Below are 7,014 nucleotides of genomic sequence, written 5' to 3'. Positions count from 1 at the left end.
GTTACTATCTCATTTACTTTTTGAGGAATTAGGAACAGAGCCTATGTTCATATTGGGACAGAGTAGAATAAATGAGAGAGTCTTTATTCTTCCATTTGAGGTTAAATCTTCCTAAAAGAGGTCAGTTTTACTGAACTGTAGCAAAACAAGCAAGAGGTCTTACTAGGTGATTATCAGTGTAAAATTGGACAGGGAAAACTTTATGGAGATAAAGTAGGAGCTAACTCTATTCTCCAACATATTCTATTAAAAAAAGGAAAACTTAAGAAGATGAGAGTTTGGGGGGCAAGTTTCTATTACTACTCAAATAGAAGAACAACAGATGTTTAAACTATATGCACTTAGAAGTTTCTTTGCTCCTCGTATTCCGTTTGTATAGTATTGCTTGATTCAGCTATAATAAATAAGCTAATGTATGCTGTTCTTATAAAAATATTTTTTACTCAAAATAGATGTAGCACATCTATATTTCTTTTGTAGCTGAGAAGATGAAAATTCCTCAGTAGTAATAATAATAATGTCATTTCAGTTCATAGTTTCCTTTCTCTTTCTTCTCAACCTTCCTTATTCTCACACTTAAAACTTTTAACCAGTTATAGAAAATGGTAGAATATGCAGTGTTTCACCTTCTTTCTCTGCTCATTCTTTGATAAGCTTGTTAATGAGTAATGAAATAACCAAAAGGTGAAGAGAATAAAGAAAAAGTAGAGAGGTTAAGGGGCCTGAATAATCAACACAGTAATTAATCTCATCTGACTAACCCCTGATTCATACATGAACATGGAAAATGTCCCCAACTATTAACATCATTCTGCCTAGACAGACTAGTGTCGTTCTTACACAGGAAAGAGAAAGAGGAAAAACACCTTCATAGTAATTACTGAGTGGAAATGTACAGGGACTGTATTGCAGGCATGAAGGAAAGAAATAGTTTAACATTCTTCCAAGCATCTTCTAGAAGTAGCATACATAGATAAAAATAAATTTGAAAAGGGTGGGTTAAGAGTCATTCAGTTCATCCTTCTATGTCTCAACACAGACTTGCATTTTTTTGACTCTCAATTGTTGACATTTGCAGAAAACATAGATAATTTGCTTCATAAATGCAGGTGGGCCCTCATTTTTTGGAAATAAATGTCTTCTGTGAAATGTGTATAAATCAAATATTTTAAAAATACATATGCTACAAAAGTCCTATCTGAAGAAATTGTGTAGTGACTTTTTTGTTTGTAAAAGTAAATGTCACTACCTATGCTGCACCCAAAGAACAAGAGTCTAGGTAGAAATTTCATGGACTCAAACTTGTGATATTTACCAACAAGATAATTTAGCATCTTAGATATTTTAGTCTCTCTCAATCACTAGTATATTCCATATTTTACCAAATGGTTTTTCTGGTTTGTGTCTTCCTTCCTGTCTGAGGTCCCAGCTAACTAATGGCAGGGTAGATTTAGAACTGACCCCTCATTAATGATCCTTAAATGTACTTCTTTGTATTCCTCATGGCTCTGTTTTAAAACCTGGGTTCTGAGTACTCCCTGGATTCAAACATGTGCCTCCACTTGTCCATGCCTTCTTGTTCGACCTTCCTTCTACCCTGGTTTCCCAGATGCTCCCAATTTGCTACCCATGAGGCTACCTGGTAATGTCTCCCTGCCACCCAACAAAGAATCTTTAAAAGAAAAATTAGTTAAGGTTATACTAAAAAGAATACTGATAACTATCCATAAGATGACACTGTCCTTTAAAACCACTTAGTCCAGGGAACCAGCAGTTAGCGTAATGGCTGTATCGCTGGACTCCCACATAGTCGACCGCGGTTTGCATCCTGGACCCAGTGGCTTAAAACTCACACCGGGCGCGTGTGCGTGCATGCCCAAGATCCTGAGAGGAGAATAGAGGAGAAGGGATTGCAGCGTGACCATCCCCCTGGGGGGTGATTTCTCGCTTTCTGTCTCTATGTCTTGCTCTGTCTGGCGAGCTCATGCGCCCTATAGCAAAAACCTCTCCAAAAAAAAAAAAACCATTTAGTCCAGTTATTTAAGAGAAACAGCACTGTCATCACTCCCAGAGGCCAACAACCCCAGAAAGGAAAAAAATCTTTTTTTGATAACTCTAAATTAAAAAAAAAAAAGATGTAATGCAAAGGTACCAAAAAAAATGTGTTTTTTTAAGTGTCTTTTTTTTTTCTTTTTAATTTGGTTTGCTTTGCATTTTCTCAGACCAACTGAAAATATTCAGATTAAATTATGTGTACCACCTATGCTCTGACCTAATTAATTCACATATTATAGAAAGAAATGATGTTCAAATAGGTGGAAGCCTTTTATGACTAACTCTGTTCCTTTCATCAGGAAAGAAATGGAGGAGGGAGTGGAGAAGAAGAATGGAAAGAAAGAAGGAAGGAAGGAAGAAAATCTGAAATATAGTGACAAATAGAGATCTCAGAATTTATGCAGACTTTAATACTAAAAAGTGGAGGATCATATATAGCATTACAAAGAAACTCATTATTAGACTTTCATAACATTTTAATTTTTATATATCCTTAAATATCCAGAGAATAAAAACATTCAGAGAGCAGGATGTGGTGTGAGTACCTTGCCTTAGATAAAACAGGCTTTACTTCACTGAAGAGAATTAGATGCTCTGGTTCTTTCGTGGAAAACATTCAACTCCCCCAAACTAAGCAGGAAACCAAATTATTTCTCTGTAAAGAAGAATGGAAGAGCAGAAAAGAATGAGAAAACATTTGTCATGCTAGCCCTTCTCTAACGCTTTCTGGGACCTATTTATCTCTTGCTTATTATATAGTCTATATAGAAGACACAGTCTCTCAAAGCTGCCGTGCAGCTCTGGGGAATTCTGCAGAGTCGTGTTCCATGGACCTCACGGAGAGAACGGTTTCCCCCTTGGAATCAGGTATCGCTCCCCATGGCTGCTCAACCTTCGAAACTTGGAGAGAGTCCACGGTCCAGGAATTATCAAGGTAATTTTGCTCTGGATAGAGCTCAGAGAGGAGCTGTTCTTCACATGCTATTGATCACAGATGGAAATATATCTTCCTTAACTGGGTATGCTGCCCTTTAAAGTCTCCCACTTCAATGTAATGGGACAGATTGAATATTTTTCCATTTTAGTGGGTGAAAGTTTTTCCGATGCCACCCAGTTGCTCTTTTCTTACAGAAAGCAAAATACAGATTTCCTTTGGGTGCAACAGACATCAAGAAATAAAAAATAGCTGTCTCACATGCAATGCAAAATGACATCCAAAGAAATCACACATCCGAAATCACACATGGCAGAAGTAAGCTTCCTTTTTGAAATATTTTGGCACCTGACACAAGAGCAAAAGAATTGCACAGACCACCTGAAAAAAAAAGAGAGAGAGAGAGAGAGAGTTCTGTTATAAACAAATAATAATTAAATACTGCCCTTGCAAGCTTGTCCAGATAATACGGATCGAGGGATACCTATTAAATAAAATACTTCAGAACGTATAGTTTAATATTTAACATGCTAAGAAATAACGAGCAGCTTAAAGAAAAAAATGTAGCTGGGAGAAGTGCCTACAGAAGACAGGATCTGCTTTAGCTGCTAAAACCTAAATGAATATCAACTCCCCTTCCATAAATAAATAAATAAATAAATAAATAAATAAATAAATAAATAAATAAATAAATAAATAAGGAAAAGAAAAGAAAATCTCAACAGGGAATGATTCCCTTAAATTCTAAGTAATGTGGATTCTAATTCATTTTATTGATAGAAATCCCAGTGTAAGGACTTCAATAGGCTAGTCATTTTTATTTTAAAAGTCACTGTTTTCTTTTGAAAATTTGTCAGTGCTTCTACCAGAGTGAATGGAATCCTCTCCAAAATAAGTTTGAAGGTGTTGCCTCTAGGCAGATTAACAGTAAGTATGTGCCTTGTTCCTTGAAAAAGTGCATTTTTATATGTCTGCAAATACTAAATACCAGAGATCTTAAGAACTGAACTTCATATAGTACACCTGTGTGAAATATTAATGAGACAAGTTCCCCACCTGTGCGTAACTCAGGGAAATTGGCTCAGGAATGTCTAATATATTGGCTGAAATGTTAGAGGTGATGTTTGAAGTTTGTAGCTTGTCAATGCAAGTAAGAATATGAGCTGGTTTCACTTGCTGCAATAGCTTACATCTTTTACTGGATTTTCCTTGATAGCTGGACAACTAAATAATTTTAGCACATAAAGTCATCTAAATTATAAACCCAGTGTCATCAGATGCTTCTTGGACCATCTCCTAAGGTGAGAGAACTCTTTCTTCAATAGATAATCTGACCTTTGGCCAAAAGCAAGTGACGAACAAAACGTTCAAAATGTTCTTATTCTTTGTTTTTATGCTGACTAGTATGGCCATAGCCTTAGGTTTTTCTGTAACCCTTTGCCATGGATATTAATGTGAAATGAAAAATGAAATCTAGTAAGATATTACCAAGGTTCATAGGTCAACTTAAAAAAGTACTTTGTCAAATGTATGCGTTATTCCTTTAGATTTTTTAATGCAAATACAAATGGCTTAACTATAAAGGGAAGACTGAAATGGTAATGCTCTTCCAGTGTTCTTATTATTGTATTCCAAGAATGTTTATTGAGCTCTTACTACGTACCAGGAATGGTGTTAGGGCTCCAAGTACACATAAAAAGGACTGCGACAAAAATATGAGCTAAGTATGAGAGAACTTCAAAAAGCTTGTGATAAAGTGGAATTATAGTACCAGTTTATTGGGGCCAGTGGATGGCATGGTGGTTAAAGGTGCTGGACTCCCACATGGTGGACCACAGTTCAAGTCCCAGAACTGGTGCCTTGCTCTTTCTCTCTCTCTCTTTCTGTCTGTCTCTGACCAAAATTGAAAAATAATGATAATAAACAAATAATTCTTTTCTAAAAAAGTACAAGTTCATTTTGGAGTAATTTTTTAAATTCATGCATAGTATTTCATTATATATGCATTCCTCATGAGCTTTCTGAAGACCCTATATACCGTAGCATAGAGAAGAGAGCGTAATTCTCTCCTCTCTAAAAGATAACATCTGCACTCTAATGTATTTATTGGAAATTATCTGGTTTTTAAAAAAAAGAAAGAGAATTTTAAATTTAAGGAATAGCATGTGCAAAACATGTGTTCCTGCAAGGATCCAGCGTAATCAGAAAATGAAAAACCTTTCAGACCAGCTACAAAATCGAAATATGAGGGGAAACAATGGTTTTGGGCAAACATAATTACAAGTGAATGCTAATTTATTCTCCAAATAACTGCATTATAAATTCTTAAATTTATATTTTTAATGTGACTTGCATAAGTCTAGTACCACTCTGTCTTACAATCTTGCCCAGAATTACAGCACATAAATGCTGTAGGAAACTGCCAGTCGATTTGACAATTATTAAAATATACTTTTGTGAGCAGGACCCTCCAGGTCTATTAGTTAGAAATGAACAGGAAGCAAAATCCTGGAATGGAATGAGAAGATAAAACAAATCTTATATCTACAAAAAGATCAATAGCATTATAAAGAACATTTAGATAGAGGAAGAAACATTATTATCAGGGAGTCCTTGGATGCAGTAAATCAAGACCATTAAACTGTCTGGGCAAAGAAGGACACAATAGCAGGTATTTGAGAAGAGAGAGATAATATTAATTTTTCTTTTGCATCTTGGGCCTACAGAGAAAAGTGATTGTTTTTTTCATCATTTGGGAGACTGATAAAAATCACACAACAGACTCCGAAGATTTTATTCTAAAGTTTATATTTGTACCATTCACTCAATTTCACCCAACCATTGAGCCATTTCTCTGCAGGTGGGAAATTCCATGAAATGAGACATCTTAGTACACTTTTAAATATAAACATGAAAAGAGTAGTATGGCCAGATTTGTTTATTATTTTTTTCTTTAGAGAGATTTTTGCTACAGTGCATGTGCTCTTACCAGAGATACAGAAAACAAGAAATTACCCCCAAGCAGGATGGCCACACCACAATCCCTTATCCTCTATTCTCTTCTTGGGATTTTGGGCATGCACACACATGCACCAGCATGAATTTAAAGTCTGGGGCTCAAACTGTTGTTGACTACATGGGAGTCCAACAAGGTAACTATTACCTCTTCTGCTGGGCCCCAGATTTGTTTCTTAACAAACACTGAGAATAATGTGAACAAAGGCCTAGGTGAGAGAGAACCACTAAACTCTGTGATGCATAGAGAGTGAATGGAACTAGCATGGCTTAAATGATGGTTTGCATAGGAGCAAAACAAAGACTGAAAAATTAAAAACTAGTGGGAACCAGCAGTTGGCATAATGGCTATGTCACTGGACTCCCACGTAGTCGACCACAGTTCGTGTCCCGGACCCAGTGGCTTAAAACTCACGCCGGGTGCGTGTGCATGCATGCCCAAGATCCCGAGAGGAGAATGGAGGAGAAGGAGTTGCGACGTGACCATCCCCCCTGGGGGGTGATTTCTCGCTTTCTGTCTCTATGTCTCTCTCTGTCTGGCGAGTGCATGCGCCCTATAGCGAAAACCTCTCCAAAATAAAATAAAATAAAATAAAAAACTGGCCACTGGGGTCAGCAGGTGGTGTAATGGTTAAGGTACTGAACTCCCACACTGCTGATCATGGTTCAAGTCCCAGACACAGCGACTTGAAAATCATGCTGTGCACGTGTGCATGAGTATCCAATAACCCCAGAAGGAGAATGGAGGAGGAAGGATTGTGGAATGGCCATTTTCCCTGGTGGGGAGGAGAGAGGGAGGCTGATTTCTCACCTTCCTCTTACCTTATGGGTAAGCCATAGGGGGTGTGTGTGTGTGTATATATATATATATATATATATATATAATATATATATATACGTATATATGTATATATTTGTACATATATATGTACAGAAAAAATAAAAAGAAAAAAAAACGGGCCTCTGTTGCTAGTTAGTTCAGAGCCAATGAGAAATGAAACAACCTAGCA

The sequence above is a fragment of the Tupaia chinensis genome, unplaced genomic scaffold, assembly GCF_000334495.1.
Source record: "Tupaia chinensis unplaced genomic scaffold, TupChi_1.0 Scaffold000380_1, whole genome shotgun sequence".
NCBI lineage: Eukaryota > Metazoa > Chordata > Mammalia > Scandentia > Tupaiidae > Tupaia > Tupaia belangeri.
Note: the sequence above shows the minus strand (reverse complement) of the source record.